Genomic DNA, 23,616 nt, shown 5'->3' on the forward strand with positions numbered 1-23,616 from the left:
CATTGCAAAAATTGGGCAGTTAGCTATTTTTCTGTCACAGTAATTGGTGCTTAAATCTGTTAAATGGCATTACAAGGTACATTAAATGGGGAATATGGGTAAAGTTCCTGGTACATGGTAGTTCCTTTCTCCTTTGAAGTCTCCCACTTTTTTCTTACATTACTCACAGCGCTTTTATTTTCTGCCTTACTGAGGGCTGGGGCCATGTCCTGTTTTTTCATCCCCACAGCCCTCTGTCTAGAACCTCAAGTGCTAGACTAATCCCAGGCCTTTAAGGTTGCTCACAGGTTATGGTACCTTCTGTTCAACAACAACTGAACATCTCTGGTGAGCAGCCACTGTGCTTCACCGACACTTCCTGTTTTTCCCAGCAGTCTTGTAAGGGAGTGGGCGTCTTCATCTTAGAGACGGTGAAACCAAGATTCATAGAGCTCAAGTAATTTGCCAAAGGTTGCTGCAAGGTTAGTTAAAAGCAGGAGCAAGGACTTGGGAACGTTCTGACTTCACAGTATTCTCTTTTCATGGCATTGTATTGGTTTCCAAGATAAATTGATAGAACATGTATTTAGTTTCTAAAGTTTAAGAAGAAAGAACTCAAGAAGGCAGGCAAATAGTAAAGCGAGTGCAGCCCAGGTGCCAAGGAGTTCCCTCTCAGCTCAGGGTCCAAACCAGCCCCCCAGGTTTCAGGCTTCCCTGTGAGCCCCAAAGCTCCTGAGACCTCTACTTCAAGGTCGAAAGGACCAAGGTGAGATAGTTTTCAGTCAACGTTCATTTTCCTATCCCACTTTTACTACTCTATGTGGTCCTCTTGAGCTTCTTAATCTTGGCTCCTTTTTCATAGAGATGACCCACACTGGATCAGAGTGATAAACCATAACCCAGCAGCAAGGGGTGGGCAAATGACCTAAATAAGACCCCTGAGGGTCCATTTTGCTATGGAAACCTTGAGAGAATGAAGTCTTTCTGCTGACCCTGCTAAGCTGGGACGACAGGGCTAGGAGCCTGAGGCATCTCCCCCGTTCTGCCAAGAAAGTGATGAATAGAGAAATATTCTTGGGGGTTTGACGACCCTGGACTCTGGTCCTCAAGCCTGGTTCTGGCAGAGCTACCTTAAGAGTAGCTTACTGAGTACCTTGGAGCTACTCAGTATCCCTTGTAGGTGTAGGAGTTGTGGGTTTTTTGTTTGTTTTTGCTTAATTTGGTTTGAATTGGGGTTCTGTCATTCCAACCCCAAAGAGTCACAGCCATCCGTACTAAAATAACAATTGTTTAATTTTAAAGGAAACTCCAACTTAAGCACCCTTACAGTTATAAAGCCTTACATAATTAAATATCTTCCCTTTAAAAGCTCTATTGTTAATAATCGTTGTTTTAACTGCAGCTCCTAGTTTTGGTTATGTAAAGTGGTACTGATAGAAATGTATCCCTATTGTCATTTCAAAGAACCTACAAACTTGAGGAATGTTTATGTATATGGACCTACTCTTTTACCAGTTAGGAGGAGAAATCTGTAAAGTACACTTCCACAGGCAGTTGTTTCTTCTCTTGAGATACAATTTCAAAACCATGCTATTTTCTGTTAAGGAAATGATGGAATAACAAGCAGAATGGGGAGAATATTTCTTAATGAGTGTTAGTTTTTGTAAAGAGCTTTGTAGTAACTAAGTAGCCTATGCTATTTCAATCGAAGCTTCCTCTACTATAAAAATGCCCTTAACTATGAAACCACAAGAATAATTATACCACAATATATACTTTATAATAAGGACAGAAAAGATAAATTTCCCAACTGAACACAGCCATTTGTCTTAATGGTTCTGGTATCATGACAAACATATTTATGTGCAAGAAAATATAAATCTATTCTTCATGAACTGCGTTCACTGCTTCAAGTATCCAAATGGGAAGCCGAACATTTGCTCTATCTTAAATCTTGCTAAAACTTGAACATAGTTTTAGAAATGCTTTTTGGCTTCTTGTTTGAATTACTTCTCATGCACAGGCACTAATGGAAAATGGTTCAGAACATAAAAGGCTTGTGATTTCCCAGGTGAGCACAAAACTTTTTAGACTAGCCAACATCAATCTGAAGCCTCAGGGACTGGATGACAAATGCAATGTTATTTATATGTTGGGAGCTCTTACTTACCCATGCTAACAGAAAGTTCTAGCAGCTTGGATAACCATAAAGGGCAAACATCTCACCTCCCTCATCCTAGATTTTGGCATTCATTATGACCCACAAAGGTCCATCTAGTCAAAGTTTTGGTTTTTCCAGTAGTCATGTATGCATGTAAGAGTTGGACCATAACGAAAGCTGAACACCAAAGAATTGATGCTTTTGAACTGTGGTGTTGGAGAAGTCGCTCCAAGGGATTGCAAGGAGATCAAACCAGTCAATCCTAAAGGAAATCAGTCCTGAGTATTCATTGTAAGGATTGATGCTGAAGTTGAAACTCCAATACTTTGGCCACCTGATGCAAAGAAGTGAAAAGACCCCGATGCTGGGAAAGATTGAAGGCAGGAGGAGAAGGGGACGACAGAGAAAGAGATGGTTGGGTGGCATCACCGACTCAGTGGAGTTTGAGTAAACTCCGGGAGTTGGTGATGGACAGGGAAGCCTGATGTGCTGCAGTCCATGGGGTTGCAAAGAGTCAGACACGACTGATCGACTGAACCGAACTGAACAATGTAGGAGATAGGGGAGACGCAGGTTCGTTCCCCGGGTTGGGAAGCCCCATGGAGGAAATGGCAAACCACTCCAACTATAAAATGTTGATAGAAGAGAGAGCCCAAGCCCAAGTGGTCAGTGAAGAGAAAATAGAAGTCAGATCAGAGAATGCTGCATAGGTTTTCAGTTCCTAGAGATTAAAACAGTAATAGCCAACAGTGCACGCAGCACATGCAAGCCAAGCACATTGTGAGATGTATGGAGTGTTTTCTTTGGAAGAGCAATGGTGATTTTCATTCTTCACTTCCCCCCAGAGGGTAATCGGGAGTTTAACTCAGATCTACAGGTATTTTAAATAGTCACATTCTGAAAAATAACCAAAAACGTAAACTTTCTCCAACTACAATTTAAGTATGTATCAGATAATAAACATTGATGTTAATATTATATATTCACAAGTCTCTGTCACTGGAATAGCTGGCTCATGTATAAAGGAAAAAGGCAAAGAACTCAGTCTTATCTCTTATCGTTTTTTAAGAGAAATACCTCGTGTGTTACCATGTTTGGAATATCTCCTAGCAAGGCTGAAAAGCAGGGAATAAACAGCAATAATTCAGTGTGCCTAATGGCACAAAATAAAGGAGTTATTCACAAACAGAAAACTGGACTTTTGAGCAAATGTTTATTTAAACACAAACAGCAACTCCTACTTTTCCTGTTATCTCCAATTATGTGATGCAATATTTTTACCAGAAGAAGTGCTTTTTAAAAACAGCCTTCCAGGGAGCGAATAAACAATACTATATTTGGCTAACAGCTGCTTTTGGAAAATGAGATGTCAGCAAAGCTGAATGTTGTTTAAAGAAAACTAATTATCCAGCTACCTTTGACTTGGATCAGAGTAAATAAAGCACTTCCCTATTTGCACAGAAATGTTTTGTCTAGGATTTAAATGTTAGGTATTAGTCAGATATTTCACTTCCTCACTCATTTGCCATGTGGAGCAAATTGCATTAAAGTATCCCTGTGTTTGATTTTGCTGCCAGAACCACTTCAGGTCATCTGGTGCTGCAGAGCCTCCATTGCTTTCTTGCTTCACGAGTTATTCTGTTTGGTGTAAAGCAGTGTGTTTATAGACTCACTGAAACACAGGTGAGGATCATGTCATCTGCAAACAGTGAGAGTTTCACTATACAGAGTGAAGTAAGCCAGAAAGATAAAGAACATTACAGCATACTAACACATATATATGGAATTTAGAAAGATGGTAATGATAACCCTATATGCAAAACAGAAAAAGAGACACAGAAGTACAGAACAGACTTCTGAACTCTGTGGGAGAAGGTGAGGGTGGGATGTTTCGAAAGAACAGCATGTATACTATCTATGGTGAAACAGATCACCAGCCCAGGTAGGATGCATGAGACAAGTGCTCGGGCCTGGTGCACTGGGAAGACCCAGAGGAATCGGGTGGAGAGGGAGGTGGGAGGGGGGATCAGGATGGGGAATACGTGTAAATCTATGGCTGATTCATATCAATGTATGACAAAACCCACTGAAATGTGAAGTAATTAGCCTCCAACTAATAAAAAAGAAAAAAAAGAAAAAAAAAGAAAAAAAAAAAAGAAACACAGGTGACCTAGTGACACATGGAGTGGTGGCATTTGTGGCAGTTAAATTATGCAAATGTCTGGTAATATAAGTGTGTTTAAGCTCACATGTAGAATTGGAAGTAATGGAAATACCACCAGATTTTGAAAATTCGTTTTAAGGTTGGCAAGCCGTGCGAACTGCATCACTGGTATATGCATTGCTGTTGGGCAGTTTGGTAGGAAAAACAAAGACCTGCAGCCCTTTGTCAGTGTTGCGTCAACCAGGCTGTGGCTTCCCTGAGTTAGAGCTTCTGCAGGCAGGTGCCTATGGTGAGGGCTTTCCTTATTTTCACATTGACCATTTTTTAAACTTAATTATATATTCCATGTCATTAACATATACCTTGTCAGTTTTTTAATGGCTGCATAGTATTTCCTTATACAGTTGTATTTTGATTGTGCAGTTGTACATAACTAGTAATGGATGAGACTTTTGGAGGTTGTTTTCTTCGTCTTTTTTAAAGAAAATTTTATATTTTTGACTGTATTGGGTCTTAGTTGCAGTGCCCAGTACATTAGTTGTGCGTGAGGGCTCAGCTGCCCCAAGACAAGTGGGATCCTAGTTCCTGGACTGGGGATTGAACCTGCATTCCCTGCACTGGAAGGCAGATTCTTAACCACTGGACCACCAGGGAGGTCCCTCACATTGACCATGTTATAATTTTAGATATTTTTACATTCTGAGGCAATCTTATCTGAGCATTTATTAAATGGGGGTGACAATGTTAGGGCTGAAAAACAGACTGAAACTTTGATTTTTGAAATGAACTTTAGATGGGCTTTAATGTCTTGAAGGCCGAACAGTGCCCATGACACATTTTAGAGCAAATCTCTAGTTAGAGTAAAATGTTAGTGTTAGTCTTGAGAAAATAGAAAGCAGCATGAAAGCCAAAATGTACTATAGATGTAGATTTTGAGGAAGCATGTCCCATTCTGTGGAAAAATCAGTATTGAGTTATGCATGTTCCTTAAGAACATATCCTCTAAAATATGGTATATACTATATAAACAGTTGTTAGAAAACAAGTCTGGACAAGCACAGTTTTAATTATTCTGTAAATGTTTGTTCTTCCAATGAGTATTTATTGAAAGGTATTATAAGCCAGATACTATGTCATGAGGACAGTGTTCAGCTAAATAATCTTATCTTGGTGGACTTTACAACCCCTTGTTGGGAAGACAGATTACAAACAAGTAAATAAATGTAATGCGATATTAGGAAGGGACTCTTACTGTTTTGACTTTGGCCATTAAGATAGTTGTCAGAGTAGTTCTCAGAATTCCATACCTGGTATGCAGATTTACAAGGAAATGACTCTAAGAACCTGTCGCACAAGTCTTACGTCCAGGATAAGCTACACAATTTCCAGGGCCCAATACAAAATGAAAATGTGGGATCTTCTGTTAAAGTAATGAATTCCAGACAACAGCAACAGAGCATTAAATCAGGCGCAGGGCCTTTCCAAGTGTGGGGGCCTGTCTGTCAGGTCACATGCCTATGAAGTTGGTCCTGCTTAGATCCTTTAGCCAAAAAAATAAAAGTAAAAAAAGCTTACAGTAGAGAAGAGAGATTTGGGGGATTGTGATCTTTGGAAAACTTGCTGTGCTTTGGAAATGCTACGATCTAACTCACCCAGGTCTAGTGGGGAAGTGGTTCAAAGGGACCCTTGAAGAGCTTCAAAATGTGTTCCCTGTCATGAAGAGACACAGAACCAGTGCCTCTTGGAGGCCTAAGAAACACATTGACGACTGACCAGGTGCATTGCTCCTATCCACCATATCTGCAGAACAGTCAGGAGAATGCCTGGTACCCATCTGCATGTCTAGAACTCGTGGGGCAAGTGTTTGCCTAATTGGACTGGGTCCAAGGGGGAGAAGCTGGGAGGGGTTTCTTGGGTCAGTCTGCATTTGCCAGATGGCATCAAGTTCTGTCTTCAGACAAAGAACGGAGTCTTTTCCTGACATTTAGAATAGCCACTCTGACTCACAGTCCTTCAAGCTCCTTTGTAAAGTTTAGCATACTATGAAAAAATTTTGTATAAACTTATCAATAGCAATATACAGTGGTCCTGTGTACCCATCCCCCAGTATCATCTTTACTACATTTGAAGCTCTCGGCATGCTTTCTGTTCACATCTCCCTTTCTTTTTCCAGAAGATGTATTCCTTTATACTTCTTTCAATTTTTCTGTGTACTTTTATAACATATCTATCTTTTTCATCACCATCATCATTGCATGCTTTTATGCTTTATATAGATATATAAAATTCTAACATTTATTTATTTTGTTTGGCTTTGTGAGACTCATCCAAGTTGATAAATGTAGCTATAGTTCATTTGCTTTCACCATAGTAGAATATTCCATTGTATGACTACTATGATTTATTCACGTTTCCTATTAATAGACACTTGTTTCTCTTATCTTGCTGTTATGAACAGTGGTGCTATAAGTTTTGTTATGTATGTCTCCATCTGCTCCTGTGCAAGGGCTTTTTGGGGCAGTGGGAGTGGGGACAGAGCCAGTCCGTGTCCTTCCCCTGCTCAGTTCTGTATCTCTGGTTGCATTTCCCAGATTCCTGTGTTCCCTGTCTGGCTTCTGGGCTTAGCCAATAGGAGGCATTGGCAGGAAAGAGGGGAGAGAGAGGTCAGAGTGCCTATCTCTCTGTCACTCAGACGATGTTGCCTCTGCACCTCCAACTCCCACCTCACAGGTCCACCCTGGTTCTAGCTTCTACCCAGATACTTCAACTGACTCCTGGTCTCCTGACAGCCTCACTCTTCTGTCTCTATAGACTAGGGGGGAGTGGGCTCCTGAAGCGGCCGGTCATTGGCTGTCTCACTGTCTACGGTTTTACTTCTCAGTTCTTTCAACCCACAAGACACCAACACGGCCGCTCTGCGCGACCCCTTAGTATGCATTCCTGCGCTCCATGACCCTCCAGCCCGGTTACCAGGCAGGGTCACCTCCAGACCATTAGTGGTCCTGCTAAGCCATTGGCTGGCGCTCCAGTGGGCCCCTCCCCCAAGCAGCCAACTGTCAATGAGCGACCGTTGGTGCGTCAGTCGGCCAACCCTTTGCGGATGGAGGTCCTCAGGTGGCGGTGAGGTAAGAGGCAGATCTGGGCTTCCTCCCTGGGACCCTCCAGCTCACCCAGCCTCTGGCCAGTGGGTGAGGTGGGCTGGGGCCAGGGGAGCAGGCTGGGGGCTGTGTCCTGCAGGGCTCCAGAGCCCTCACCAAGGCTGCCCTCTGGCCAGGTGCAGGCCTTGAGGCAGCAGTGAAGCTCTCCCCCATCCCTGCCTCTGTGACCCAAAGGCAGCAGTAGTCTGCCTGGGACACAGTTTGCTGAACCAGCCTCTGCGATTTGGGTGGCCTGAGGAGCCTGAGGGCCAGTTGGGTCCTGGGCTCCTGGTTCCCTCAGTGATGACAGCTGGACAGGGCCTGGGGACCTGGCCTTGAGGTAGCCACCAACTGACACCTGCCTCCTCTTAGCCAGGACCTGGACCTCACAGGGTGAAAGTGGAGCCTTGGGACCTTGCCGTTTCTTCTCAGAACAGAGAATAACATTTTTTTGTGTGTGTGTGGAGGTTTACAGGATCTGTGACCTGACCTCGGAAACAAAGGATCTGACACCAAGAAGTTTGTGACAACTAAGCACATCCCTCCCTCACCTTTCCTAAAACAGGGCTTTGCTGAGAGCTTTTGGGAGTTTGGGGGTTTTAAGGCAGGAGCTACCTGTCTCCTTGCATGGCCCTCAATAAACCTTTCTCTGCTCCAAACTCTGATGTTTTGGTATTGTTTGGCCCCAATGTGCATCAGGCACATGGACTTGTGTTTTGGTAACACCACCTCTAACTACCTAAGAGGTATAAAATTATTTGCCTATTTTTTCTTCAAAAAGCTTTATTGTTTCCATTTGGTCCAACGTTTGGGCAAGGATTCCAGGGTGGTTAAAAAGTTGCCTGGTGGCTGCAGAGCGGGGCTTCTGCCCTGACACCAGAGGGGCACCTCCAAGGCCACCGGGCTGCAGAGGCTCCCGGTCGTGTGAGCCTTTGGAAGAGACACTCAGCCCAGCCCAGCCTGGGAACCTGCCAGCCTGTGGAGGTTGGTCTGGGGGTTGCTCATCTTCTTGATGAGTTTCACCTGCTTGTCTAGGAAGCAACTCTCCTGGACGTCACAGAGGTGGGGGTCTGTGTGGGCAGAACCCAGCGCATGCAGATCCAAAAGGCCTGGTTCAGGTTCTCCTTGAGAATGGCAGCTTCCGTAGCATTCTGGGTTTTACCCCACTCATTCCTTTTTTTTCCTCCCTAAATATTTATTTATTTATTTTGGGTTGCATCAGGTCTTCGCTCTGGGGTGCAGGATTTTCACTGTGGCACATGGGGTTCTCTCTAGTTGTGGTGAGGGGGCTCAGTAGTTGCAGACCAGGCTTAGTTGTCCTGTGGCATGTGGGATCTTAGTTTCCCAAACCAGGGTTTGAACTCATGCCCCCTGCATTGGAAGGCAGATTCTTAACCACTGGACTGTCAGGGAAGTCCCTATCCCACTCATTCTTGAGATGGTTTCTGCACATCCTGAAAGGAGCTCAGCTGCAGCACTGGTTTTGCATTTCAAGAGATACTTGGAGCCTTCCTGCTTCTCCTGGTCCCATTCGCAGAAAATGTGGCTCACCCCCTCCAGAGCCACATCCTCACAATGGAGATAGACACTCATGCACACACATACACTCACCCTAAAAGAGGTAAGGTGTAGGAAGCCCACAGATGCATGTTGACCAGGCAGCTGATGACTGCCTCCACCTCAGGAATAATTCTGATGGATCTGGGAGCTTATGGTTGGTCATTATTGAGTTTAACTCAAAAAATGGTGTTGACTTGTCCCAGTGGCTGGGGATAGCTCAGTGGCTCATTCTGAAGGTTTTGACTGTTAAAAGGGAGAATGGTGGGAGGTTGGAGTAAGGGGTGTCTCTAGGTCTGTGCCATCCGAACTCAAATACTGTTGAAGAGACAGATCTGCAGAACTGCAGAGCACACTGCCTGTTTATTTACTGATTGGTTGGTTCTTATTGATTTATAGGAGTTACTTATGTTATACATATGAATTCTTTGTTGATTGTGCGGTAAATATCTGCTTCCATTCCTTGTCTTGTCATTTTTTCAATAGTATGTTCTCAGGGACTGAAGAAGTTTCTCATTTAAAGGTAGTTCTCACGAAGTTTTAACATTTCCCTGAGCTACATGGAACATTGCTAATCAGATCAGGCCAATTGTGAGCCAAGTTATGCGACTAGGCTACCTGTATTGACAAACTTCTGCAACCCAGATCCCTTCCACAGAACCATGTGCATGAGGCAGCTTGCAGCTGGCTAATCAAGAAACCATATGTTAGCATTTTCCATTAAAATAAATGGATGGACTCAAGAGAGACTGTCTGAGGCTCCATTTGATGCAGATCCTAGCTGGGAGCATGGAGGGGACACCTGGGCTTTTCTCGCCCAACTGTATCTCAGACTCCACTGAGCACAAGACTATAATGGTCATGTGTTGTTTTCAGTTTGTACTGAGCCTGGTTTATAAAGTTTCTTGAACAGAGAGAGCCCCTGAAACATAACCAGCTATTGTTCAGTGTGACCAACTGGCAACCAAGAACCCTCCTGGATTGGAGCAGAGATCATAGGCAGTGTGCAGCCAGGGTTTCATGCTGCCAGAGGAAGCAGATAAATCTAAGGGAGATGACACAGCAGGCTGAGGAGAGTGAGCCCAGGACCAGCCTGGTGCTTCCCCGGCCACATAAGCCTCCACATCCATCTCTCCACTGGCTAAGGCAGCGTCTAGCCCAGACCCAGTGTGAGGCCTGACTCCCTAGAACAAAGGTCAGGAGCACTTGTAATATTTGCATATTAGACTTGTTATTACTTGCACATGATGTTTTTATTATTTTAATTTTATTTTTTTAAATTAATTTTATTGGAATTTAGTTGATTTACAATGATACATGATATTTTAAAAATTCAAACAATATAACAAAAAGTACACAAAATCCTGCTTCTTTCTTGTTCTCATCATCCGAATTCCCATCTTTCACTCCAGTCTCCACCTCTCCCCTCTAACATTTTCTTTATACAAATAAGCAGGTGTGAATGTATGCTCTTATACGTCTCCATTTTTATACAAAAATAGCATATACAGACAGATTTTTCTTTTAAATGACAGATCTTGGAGACATTAGATAATTTTAAAATCAGATTTTATTTCATTAGATCTTTCCTATAAACGACTGTTATTTTGATAAATTTTTCCTAATCTCCTACCACAGTTTAAAAATGTACTTATAAAAGTCTGTGGTCACCCACCAATCCGAGACAGAAGTAAGTCAGGAATAAACTGGGCAATTTTTTCTTTTTAAATATTTCAGAGTCAGAAAAAAAGTTGTGTGATGTGTTTATTAGAGAGCGCCGAATCCTAACCACTAGACCACCAGGGAATGATGTGTTTATTAGAGAAAATTTGCAGAATAGAGAAAAACACAAAGAAGAAAATAAAATTTAACAGTAATTCTCCTACACAGAAATATTCAAGTGATAACAATTATAGTGCTTAGGATACATTTTATAATGGATATAGTACATGTCCCAATAAAGCACATGTACAATTAACATATATTTTAAACTGTAAAATGGGAAAGCATTTATCAATACTTAAAAAAATTATTTTATTTTTGGCTGTGCTGGGTCTTCATTGCTATGCATGGGCTTTCTCTAGTTGCAGCAAGCGGGGGCTACTCTCTAGTTGTGGTGTGCAAACTTCTCATTGCGGTGGCTTCTATTGTTGCAGAGCATGGGCTCTAGATCCTTGGGCTTCAGTAGTGAAGCACATGGGCTTAATATTTGTGGCTTGGGGCTCTAGAGAGCAGGCTCAGTAGTTGTGGCAGTCTGGCTTAGTTGCTTCAAGGCATATGGGATCTTCCCAGACTAGGGTTTGAACCTGCATCCCCTGCATTGCAAGATGGACTCCTACCAGGGAAGCCCACTACTTGTTTATTTACCATAAAATCACAAGTGTTCACTATTTCCAACCTTTTGGTAACAATAATGTGATGTGTTGATATATGTATTAGCTTGCTTTCTCTACATAATTTTTTTTATCTCTCTATTCATGTTGTTTTCAAAAGGAGTTGAGTAGAGGCAGATATTGACTTTTTGCCAAGTATATAGAGTTGCATCACCTCTCTATTCAGTTCAATGGGTTTCAACAAGTATTCATTCTCTACTTTAATGATAAAATTAATAGTAATCCTTACATTTGTGTACAGTATTACAGTTGGCAAAAGTCTTGTCTGCTCTTTGAACAGCCTGTTGAGTGAGGTAGTACTATTCTTATTGGCTGGATAACGAAACTGAGGGTCACAGGAGTTACGTTTCTTATCTAAGGCTGTCTAGCTAATTGAGTAGAAGACTTGCAAGTTTGGATTCCAAGTCTAGTTCTTATCCCACCAGACCGTGGTGGGGACAGAAGAAAGGAGAAACACCTCATGTTCCCAGACCTCTTTAGGTTTACAGTGTAGTTGATGAGACAAGTCACAAAACCGTCAGACACCCAGAGAAGACAACACCTGGCCTAGTGGAGGCAAAAATGGTCACCCTTATCAGGCCCTATGCATCATCCTCCATTTTGCCAGTTTCCACCACTTCTCCCTGTTGCTTTACTTGGTCTTCTTCTGGCCTCTGTGGTACCTACCTAGACCTCAGAGGCCTTTGAAGAAGAGCTCCCGTTGAGAAATTGGAAAGAACTTTAGCTAAATTCCGGTCATGGGATTTTCAGACTGTAGGCCAGGCAGAAAATGTGCATTCCTCCAGCAATGGAGATTTTTCACTGACAAATGAGAGTTACACTTAAATATTGTGTTTTTCCTATAGCTTAAAAATATTGTCATGCATTCATTTAATTGTTCAATCATTTACTCACACTCATGTTTGAATTCAACAAGCATCACTGAGGACCCAGCATGTCCTTGGTGTCCTTGGGCACCCTGCTAGCCCTAGTGGAGGACAAGATAAACAAAACACAAGTTATACCCTTAAGGAGCTCCATTTCCACATGATTCTTCTGGTTACTCAGGCAACAGACTTGAGTGCAGCATTATTAGATAATACACAATCTGTACTTTCAACCTAGACATGACTAAGGGACAGCTCTGTAGAAGTATAACTTAGCTAAAGCCCAAGCCAAGAATTGTTTTTCAGCTTTTTTTGATACTACAGCCACTCTTATGAAGATACTTAATACTCTTAATACTTTTCAAGTATTAAGATCGAAGGTGGTGGTGTCCAACATATATAGGACAACCCATATAGAGTGCAAGAAGAAAACATTAATATGTTAGTATTACATGCAGTAGTGCACATATATACTATCTTAATTCATAGCTATACATATGCTTGATAGAGTTTTATCTATGGAGTGGGCAGTCAAGAATTTGGTTTTCCTTGTTCTCTAGCCATAGTAGCTACTCTCCCTCTCCTTTCTCAATAGTATATAAAACTGCTGAAAGGCTCATTTGGGAAGCTTTTTCAAGTCATTGCATTCAGATTTGGCCTGATGGCTGAAGAGAGACTTCATACAAGGTTTCTAGAGCGAGTGGTAAAATTTGAGTAAGGTCCTTCAGTCTGTGCCATTTCTCTCTAACACAGACAAAGGAAGGATAGGTTTCTTCTTAGCTCAATAAGCCCTTCCTTCCTGCCAAGAACTTAAGTTTTAAGAGCTTACTTTCCCCCCTCATACTTGAAGAATTCTTTTTATGTTTATTTGATGTTGGAGCTCTTCTTCAGAGTGACTTTTCACTTATTTTTCCGAAAAAGCACCATGCTTTATCAACCCCCTTCACTCCTTGCCCCTGATATGGGTTGGGAGGGCATCGACTGGGGACAGAGTTCCCCTCTCTTCTGTTGCCAGACATCTACATTTGACAATAGATGCCAAGCAAGCATCATCTATCATGATCATCCTGTCTCTGGAACAGAATTCCAGAGCATTCTACCAACTTCACCAACAAGTTCTGCTTATTTACTCACTGTCTATGCATTGAACACCCTGCCTGCTTTCTGCCCAGGAATCCTTTCGGCTGTACCATAGTCGATTTCTAGGCTGAGGATTATTTTTCATTTTCATCTAAGTGTTCAATTAATATTTTCTTCTTTCCCTATTCTGCAAGAACTACTAGTCTGTGATATTTTAAAAAGTACTTAGGTTGGGAATGTGGATTATGATTTGAATTACAGAAAGGTCTTAAAAGATTCTTTTTTATCTTCTTGACTTACAGTTTGATAAAAATTGCAATTTTGATCAACTGTTCCAGAGACCCATCCATAGTATAATGTGGATTTTACTTGAAGTATCCCATTCCTCCAGTTCAGGCCTTGGCTTGTAATAGTGTCTGTGTTTTGAGATGAAATTTGGAAAAATTGCCCATCCTTGTAAAGGTAAGCCAGGTGACCCTTGCAAACATCCTCACCTAATTTCACACAAGAATTCTGAGCTTATCAATTCCCAGACTGGTGATGCTCTAGCATCTTCAACCCATGGCTTCCAGAGTTGCCTAGGAGGCATCTCCATACCAACTGTCCAGAAGGCAGATAAAATCAGAGCAAAGTGCCTGGAGAGGTCGAACATGGTACACCTCAATTCTCACATTCCATCAGCTAGGACACTGTCACATGCCCATGGCAAACTGCAAGCCAGGCTGGGAAATAAGGGCTAGTTGGGCATTGAAAAAGAAAAGACATACCCATCTCTGCCACTGAATACTTGCCCTTTGACTCATGGAAACATTTATTCCAAAGTCCCCCGTATCAGCCAGTGAGAGTCAATTGTGTGTTCAGAGGTAGTGGAATCTTTTCCCTAGGTAGGCTGGTAACCCTATTGTTTCATAGAGGATGGCAAACCCCTTCTAAATGGTGCACAGTGAGTTTCATCAAAGGATTTCAGATGATCAGTAAATCTCTACAGAAGCAAGCAGGGATGACCTCTCTGGAACCATAATCAAAAGTGTGTCATATCTACCTCCTCACTGGAGGCTGTGATCTAGTGTTCCCAAATGTCTGCAGAGCTAATGTTCATGGCCTTTTCATTTGATCAGGGGAAATTCTGGTCTTGTCTTTGCAAATAAAAATAATTCTGCTGAAATTGTCTACTTGTTATCTGGAAAGACAGGAGAAATTCTTTGGCAAGAAGGGTCCTGGCAACTAGCCTCAAACCTGGGCAATGGAAACAGATGGTCTTGGACAAGTGTCGCAGACTTTCATCATTTGGAGAAACTAATACATAGGGCATCAGCTGAGTTTCCATTTCAGTGCAACTTAAGCCTGTGTGATAAAGGCAGCCTGCTCTGTGAACTTTGTATTACATAACCCTCATGTGATTCAGAGCTGCTATTTATAGTTTTCCTTTGTGTGGAAATGGGATGGGTTACAGGGATGCAGCTTCCTTCTATCCCAGCGTCCCAGAAGGAGATCAAAACAATTCTGTATTTACCACCTAGCCTAGGGCTTTCAAAACTGCTCTTGCTTTATCGTCAAAAACAATTTTGGCATCTTGTTCAGTCACTAATTTGCGACCCCATGGACTGCCGCATGCCAGGCTTCTCTGTCCTCCATTATCTCCTGGAGTTTGCTCAAATTCATGTCCATTAAGTTGGTAATGCTATCTAACCATCTCCTCTGCCACTCGCTTCTTCTTTTGCATTCAGTCTTTCCCAGCATCAGGGTCTTTTCCAATGAGTCAGCTCTTTGCATCAGGTGGCCAAAGTATTAGAGCTTCAGCTTCAGCTTCAGCAGCAGTCTTTCCAATGAATATTCAATTCCTTTAGGACTGACTTGTTTGATCTCCTTTCAGTCCAAGGGACTCTCAAGAGTTCATTCATTCATTTATTCTTTCATCATCCATTTGTTCATTCAGGTAACAAATATTTAGTGAATGTCTACTAGACATTAGGAGTGGAAATAAGTGGTTGAAAACCCTGTTTCCTAGATCTCATCCCAGGCTAATGAAAACAAACTGTCTAGGAGTAATTTCTGGTCATAGGTATGGAGATATGTGTGTGTATATATATCTCACTGGGTGACTTGCAGGATCTTAGTTCCCCAGCCAGGAATCGAACGCTGGCCACAGCAGTGAAAGTGCTGAATCCTAACCACTGGACCGCCAGGAATTCTCTGGTCATAGGTGTATTTTTAAATCCCTTCAAGAGAGTCCAGTGTGCAGCTAGGATTGAGAATCACTACAATTTGTAGACTCTGAAACCAGAGGAAATTATAATGTTTAATAAATCAAGGAGGTGCACTAGAAAGAGAACCAAATAAAGAGGGTGTTGAAGAAGAGTGCAGAGAAAATTGGAAATTGCTTGATATAGAGAAAGAGAAATAATGCTGGTGTCTGATTCATTTGTGGCGGAATGTTAGCCTTTCTACTTTTTAGCTTGTGTGATGCTGGACAAGGCATTTAACCCTCCGAGCCTCAGCTTTTGCATTTTTAAAATGAGGATATTAATCATCTTCACATTCTAGGATTACTGTGAGCATTTAAATAGAATGCCAAGTGTGCAACAAATCTGTTATTTTTGTTATTTGGAATTCTGGAGGAAAGATCAAGCATAATAAGTTGGATAGTTAAAGATGTGAGTATGATCCTAGGTAAATCTCTCTTGCTGCCAAAGGTGAATGAAGGCCACTATGTATCTGTGGGTGTCTGAGACCTCAGCCCAATACAGTGCATCTTCCTTGGGGGAAAAGAAATCATTGTTATCTTAAAACAAATGTAAATATGTTGTTGATGAGAATGTCAGATCTATATCAATTGATTAAGAGAAAAATGAGAATTCACATGGTTTGAAAACAAGCCCCATTTTTGGGAGGACACCTTTAGGGAGCTCTCAGCCTCCCTGAGGGTTCTCGTCACATCTCTGCTATCAGTCTTCCCTGACCTTCCAGTGAAGAGTATATAGCCCTGAGCATAACCAAGGTCTCAGCACGCTGAGTGAGTCTGGACATTCAGAGGTCATTCCTTCTGGATTTTTAGCTAAACATTGTTAGGATTTCTTCAAGTGACAGATTTTGTAAACATCAGCAGATATGTATATTCAGTGTATTTCTTTTTGATTTGTAATAAATGATAGCACAGTCTATACATTTTTAAGCCCTGAATTTCACTTTAGCAATATATCTTAGAGACGATCTGCATCCATCCATAAAGAATGTCACCCTTTTCTTCTTTTAGAGCTGAACAGTATTCTTTTATGTGGATGTATTATAATTTCCTTAACCAATATTCTGCTAATGTTTTCAGCATTTTGCTGAAACATTGCTGTTTAAATTTTTTGTTTAAACATTGCTGCAGTGAATAACCATGTACATAAGTCATTTTGCATATGGGAGCATCTTTTGTTCTAGAAATTCCTGGGAGTGGAAGAGCTAATTCAAAGGATATATTCATTCACAGATTGTCCTTCACAAGGATTGTTCTAATTTCCACTTCCACCAGCGATGTAGGAGAAAGTCTTTATCCCCACACCCCACCAATACAGTCTCCTATCAAAGTTTGATTTCTGCTAATGGGCTACATGCAAAATGACATTTTCTGATAGTTGTAAAGTACATCTCTCCAATGGTGAGTGATGTTGAATTCCATTTCACATGTTTTAAGACTTACTTGGGTTTTCTTTGCTGGGAAGAGTTGGTTCATATCATTTGTCTGTTTTTAAAATTAATTTTATTTAAGTACAGTTGATTTACAATGTTGTGTTGGTTTCTGGTGTATAGCAAAGTGATTCAGTTATGCATATGTGTATATATACATATTCTTTTTCAGATTCTTTTCCATTATAAGTTATTACAAGATATTGAATATAGTTCTCTCTGCTATATGGTAGGTCCTTGTTGCTTCTCTATTTTATATATAATATTGTGTATCTGTTCATCACAAACTCCTAATTTATCCCTCACCACCTTTCCCCTTTGGTCACCATAAGTTGGTTTTCTATGTCTGTGAGTACATTTTTGTTTTGTAAATCAGTTCACTTGTATTACTTAAAAAAATTCCACATATGAGTGACATCATAAGATATTTATCTTTCTCTTTCTGACTTATTTCACTTAGTATAATAATCTCTAGGTCCTTCCATGTTGCTGCAAATCAATGCCTATTTTTTAATTGGGTCATTGGTTTGTTCCTTATTGATTTTTAGAAATTCATTATATATTTAGAAAAATTAGCTTGCTATCTATTACAAATATTTCTTCCTTCCAGTTTTGTCATTTGCCTTTGATTTTTTTTCTGCACAATGTTGTGACTTCTGTGTTTCATATGTGTCATAAATGCAAAGATATTCTGCACTCTGAGATTACTAAATAGTTCTCTCATGGTTTCTTACATCACGTGTAATACACTATTCTTTGTTATATTTAAATTTTTGTACCACTTTGAATTTTTCTGGGTGTAAGGTGTGAGGTATGGGATCCAACTTTCTTTTTAGATGGCCATCTAGCTGTCCTAAAGTCTTTAACTGAGTAACCTATCTTTTCTCTGTGGATTTGCGATATTGTTCTTTAAGCTATATTAAATTTATCACATACTAAATTCCCATGTGTTCTTAGATCTCTTTCTGGACTTTCTATTCTTTTTCATTGGTCTCTCAATCTATTCATGTATCAGCACTATATATTTCTAATTACTATAGTTTTATTTATTTGTTTTTTGGGTACCAAATTACTTTATTTGAAGGAATTGTGCTAGAGAAAGAACTTAAGTAGATGTTTTGGTACAACTTATAGAAAAGGTGAAGGTAACCCAAATACGCATGTACTGCCTTGGTGCCCAGGAAAGTCACCCCTGTGGCTACGGGAAGTCAGCCTGAGGCTTAGCTCTCACTGTGTCCCACGGTGTGCTTGTCAAAGAGGTACTCCGCTATTCCAGATCCAGGGGCCCCCATCTTGTGCAATGTGGTCATGTGGTCACCCAATTCTTTGATGGCTTCTACGTGCTCATTCAGGTAATGAGTCTCAATGAAATCACACAGATGGAGGTCATTTTTTTCAGTGGCCAGTTTGTGCAGTTCCAGCAGTGACTGATTCACATTTCTTGCCAAGCATAGCGCACATTCCATTGCATTCAGCCCATTCTCCCAGTCATCGCGGTCTGGTTTCTTGATATCCTGAAGGAGGATTCTGGCCACCTCGTTGGTTCTGCAGCTCCATCGGTTTCTCAGTGACGTTCCCTCTCCTCATGAGATTGGTGAAGAAAGTATTTGGCAAAGTTCTTCAAAGCCATGTCATCGTGGTCAAAATAGTATGACGTGGGCAGGTAGACAGAGGAGGTGTAGAGCTCCAGGTTGATCTGGCGGTTGATGGAGGCCTCCAAGTACTGGTGGTCGTTGTAGCGCACCTGCGAGGGGGATGCGGTCGTCACGGCGGTGGCTGAGAAGAGGCGGCGGTGGCCGGCGGCGGGGACCTTGGGCGGCCGGAGGGCCCTGTTGGGTGGGGAGGAGGGCTGGCTCTGAGTGGCCGGAGGGGTGGGGGACCAGCAGCCGGTTCGGTTCAAGCACTGTTGAAGCAGGAAGCTGTGGCGACTCTCTGCGAAGACTATTACTACAGTTTTATAATATCCTTTAATTTCTGGTTTGGAAGAAATTTGGTAATTTTTTTTTTTCACACAGAACTGGAAAAGGTCAGTTTTTGTTCCAATCTCAGAGAAGGGCAATGTCAAAGAATGTTCAAACTACTGTACAATTGTACTCATTTCACATGCTGGCAAGATAATGCTCAAAATCCTACAAGCTAGGCTTCAGCAGTATGTGAACTCAATGGACATGAATTTGAACAAACTCCAGGAGATAGTGGAGGACAGAGAACCCTGTCTTGCTGCAGTCCATATGGCCTCAAAGATTTGGACACAACTTAGCGACTGAACAACAACAACAATAGTATCATGAAACAGAAAATGCTTATTAATACATGTGTTTTTTCTGGGCTTATTTCTGTGTCTACACCCTTCTCCACGTGAGCCTTGATATTGACATTTGCATCCATACTTGTGTAGACTTCTACACTGTATAGATCGTCACACTGATGGGCATGTAGGATCACAGCTGATTATATAATTTGGTGTTTTGCTTTTTTAACACTATATAATATCTTTTTTGTATATTTTACAAAGCTTCCAATAAGATTTTTTAAATTGTTGCATATTATTTGCTACATTTATCTTTTAAAAGTCAAGAATTATGCAAGCAGGTTTTTAATCTCCATTGACACTAGTTTGCTTGAAGAAATAAAGTTTGGAGGGTTATTATTTATACATTTCATCTAAATGTATAAGTAAACAATCTGTTAGTTGCTAAAAGCTTAGAATTATAAAGAATGAGAGCTCATTTAGAATCACTGTTTCTTGTCTCTTTTTAGGGAAAAGATTTGAGTGTTTTTCAGAGTTATTACTGAGTAGCTTGTGCAATACTATTTGCATGAGAGAGTCCAACAAAAAGGCAAAGCAAGAGTTATGTCCTTTTCCTTTCCAGAACACAGCATGTTTATCCTTTCTATGGGGTAAATTTGAGTAGTTCCCATAGAGCAAAAAACCTGGAACTCTAGAGTGATTTCAGCCAACTGGTAAATAAAAAGCAAATAACATAAATCAAGAAATACTTGTGGGAGAATGAACTAGATCACTTCTGTCATCCCACCGCTTTTTGCTGTGTCTCTGGCAGTTGACCACAAGATGTCACTATGGCATCTTTAATCCTAATAATCCTGTAGCTGGCTGGGGGTGGGGAAAGAACAAGGAAGAAAATCTTACAGTTCTATGCAAAATGGAATTTTCTTTTTTTCTGGCTGCCTGCCAGGCTAATAAAAAAAATTTTTTTTTTTAAACCAACACTATGAATTGAAAAGGCTTTCAAGAAACATCTGCACAGTGAAACTGTTAACTCCAAAGAAGTCCAACATTGTATTTATACTGTATAAATTAAAATGGAAAATAAAAACCCATTTGGGCCAATGTGCAAAATCTCCAAAGCAAGAGAAAAGTACTTCTGAAGTCAATCCATTTTCGAAACGATGGCATAAAATATGGAGGATGTAATATTCGAAAACAACTGAAATTCTGCCCAGTGAAGCTTTAAATAACCAGTTTCTCAAAACAAATATTGTTAACCAAATTTCCCTCCATGGACTCAGATTTTAGAGGAAAGAAACAAATCATTTTTTAAAAAATGCAATCTTTCATGTTTCTTGGGTGAAATGATTTTCAGAAATGGCTAGCACAGACTGTAGCAGCCTCTCCATAGGATACATCTACAGGTCAGCAGAGGAGAGCCACTGCTTTGGATCATGATTCTGAAGAACTGAAAATCATAAAAAAAAAAAAATCCTGTTTATTTATTTATATAGAAAGCGAGAAAGTGCTTTTAAAAAACCAGCTTTACACAGAACACATCTTGTATTTGAACAGCCATCTTTTAGGTGGTCTGCCCAGCTCCCCACCTGTATATGGGCATCCATACTATACCCTGACACCCACAATCATGGTGTGACTGGCATGTTCTATGACCCACCCAGTGTTCTCACCAGTAGCTAGCAGCCTGACCAATATCCCTTTCTTAGGAATTTGGGATTAAGTCAGTTGACCCACTTTCCTAATGACTGGACAGTGACAGACAAACCCTGGAACTGTTGGTCACCATATTTTCCATCTTGCCAGCCAGGAAGTAAAATCAGAAGTCTATAGAGAGAGAATGATGAAGGGGATCCTGAGGACCACTAACAGAGAGGAAGCCTTGGTGGCATCCAGGTGTCCAGTTCCATCTTGTCCTTGAGTCCAGAGTCCACTCTTTTTTTTTTTTTTTTGAATGAGAGAATGCCTTGCATCTTCATAGTAAATGATCGTTTTGTTCAACCAAAACACTCTTCTGACTTTTCAGGATAATCTGGAGCTCAAGTCATTGTAATTCTTTATCTTTGCACTCCAATCCTTCTCTGCTCTCTAGCTGTCTTCTGCCCCCCATTATTTATCCAGACATTTAGGTTATGGGATATTTTATTTGGTCAATTGAAGCAACACTTATGGCTTGTGGAGGGACAGTGAGAGTAACCTGGACAGGCCTCAGGGAATACTTTGAAACATCAGACTGCACAATCTTTGGGTGAACTGGATCTATGAATTAGGATTCTACAATAGCACTTCCCAAAATTTGTCCCTTAGACCATTAATCATGAAAGTGTTAAGAATATAAAGTATTCCATAGTAAAATAAGTCTGTGAAAAAAGCAAAATACATCTCCCTCTTGTATGTGCACAAGAGGGGACTAAAGATCCTCTTGATGAAAGTGAAAGAGGAGAGTGAAAAATTTGGCTTAAAACTCAATATTCAAAAAACTAAGATCATGGCATCTGGTCCCATCACTTCATGGCAAATAGATGGGGAAACGATGGAAATAGTGGCAGACTTTATTTTCTTGGGTTCCAAAATCACTGCAGGTGGTAACTGCAGCCATGAAATTAAAAGACACTTGCTCCTTGGAAGAATAGCTATGATCAACCTAGACAGCATATTAAAAAGCAGAGACATTACTTTGCCAACAAAGGTCCGTCTAGTCAAAGCTATGGTTTTTCCAGCAGTCACGTATGGATGTGAGAGTTGGACTATAAAGAAAGCTGAGCACCGAAGAATTGATGCTTTTGAATTGTGGTGCTGGAGAAGACTCTTGAGAGTCCCTTGGACTGCAAGGAAATCCAACCAGTCCATCCTAAAGGAAATCAGTGCTGAATATTCATTCGAAGGACTGATGCTGAAGCTGAAACTCCAACATTTTGGCCACCTGAGGTGAAGAACTAACTCATTGGAAAAGACCCTGATGCTGGGAAAGATTGAAGGCGGGAGGAGAAGGGGATGACAGAGGATGAGATGGCTGGATGGCATCACCGACATGATGGACATGAGTTAGAGCAAACTCCGGGAGTTGGTGATGGACAGGGAGGCCTGGCGTGCTGCAGTCCATGGGGTCATAAAGAGTCGGACACGACTGAGTGACTGAACTTTGCGTGTGCATGTATACTCAGTCACATCCTAGTCTTTGTGACACCATGAACTGTAGCCTGCCAGATCCCTCTGTCCATGGAATTTTCCAGGCAAGAATACTGGAGTGGGTTGACATTTCCTACTCCAGGGGATCTTCTTGACCCAGAGATAGTCTTACATTTCATGTTAATATATTAAAGGCTCCGATAAGTCCTGCAGTCAAAAAAGGATCAAAATTTGTTTAGCCTAGGATTTTCAAAGTTTGTGTCATAATATTAACAGATTTCTTTGGGGAGGGGAGTTAATCCTTATTAGCAACATTTTAAATGCTACTTTAAAATGTCTGTTCATGTCTGCTTTACAGCCAAACTGAATTTGAGGTGGACTGACCTTGGGAATTTTGATAGGAAAGACCCTGGAAAATCCTCACTTCCTTACCTCATACCTCACAGCCCTTTATTAGTCAGGTAGTTAGTGAGAAGGCTAAGAAATGGCCTAGACATCCAGCACTGTGGGAGAGACTGCCTTATGGCCTCTCTTGACATTTCCTAGAGCCCTGACTTTATGCCTTCGTTTGGTCTTTTTCAAAATATAGTACACACTGACAAAAGTGCATAAATTACTAAGTGTACAGTGATGAACTTTCCCAAACTGTTTCACAGGCTATTGTAGCCAGCACCAGGGCAAGAAACGACATTATAGGCTCCCAGAGGCCCTTTAATGCTCTTTTAGTCACTTTGCCACACTAGGGTAACCACTCTCTGACTTTATGCCTTTTCTTTCCACATAAATGGATATATCCTGGGGAATAAAGATCAACCCTAGATCTCCTTGTATCCCCGCGGTCTAGAATAGGACTTAGGATAGTTAATTGGGCTTAACTGTAAAGCAGGAGCTATAAAAGCGCAAGTGCCGTCAGACTCCCGTACAGGGTAGTGGAGGGATCCTGGAGTCAGCCTGCCTGGGTTCAAACCTGTGTCTGTGATTCCGACTTGTCTGACCAGGGCCATCACTTCAGTCTTCAGGAACCTCAGTTTCCTGCCTTGCAAAGAGACTAACCTGGATTATCTGGGTGGGTCCTGAATATCATCACAAGTATCCTTATGAGAAGGACAGAGAGAGATTTAAAGATGGCCTTGAAGACTGGATGATAAGAGTCACAAGCTAAGAACTGCCACAAGCCCACCAGAGACTGCAAGAAAAAGAACTGATTCGCCCATACAGCCCTGGAAGGGC

The 23,616-nt window shown here is 41.3% G+C and overlaps 1 pseudogene; it reads right to left on the reverse strand.

The window, feature by feature from the left end:
- Positions 1-18,119: 18,119 nt before the first annotated feature.
- LOC122709216 overlaps positions 18,120-23,616 on the reverse strand; it is a 62,641-nt pseudogene continuing 57,144 nt past the window's right edge.

Source organism: Cervus elaphus, chromosome 15 (assembly GCF_910594005.1).
Source record: "Cervus elaphus chromosome 15, mCerEla1.1, whole genome shotgun sequence".
Taxonomy (NCBI): domain Eukaryota; kingdom Metazoa; phylum Chordata; class Mammalia; order Artiodactyla; family Cervidae; genus Cervus; species Cervus elaphus.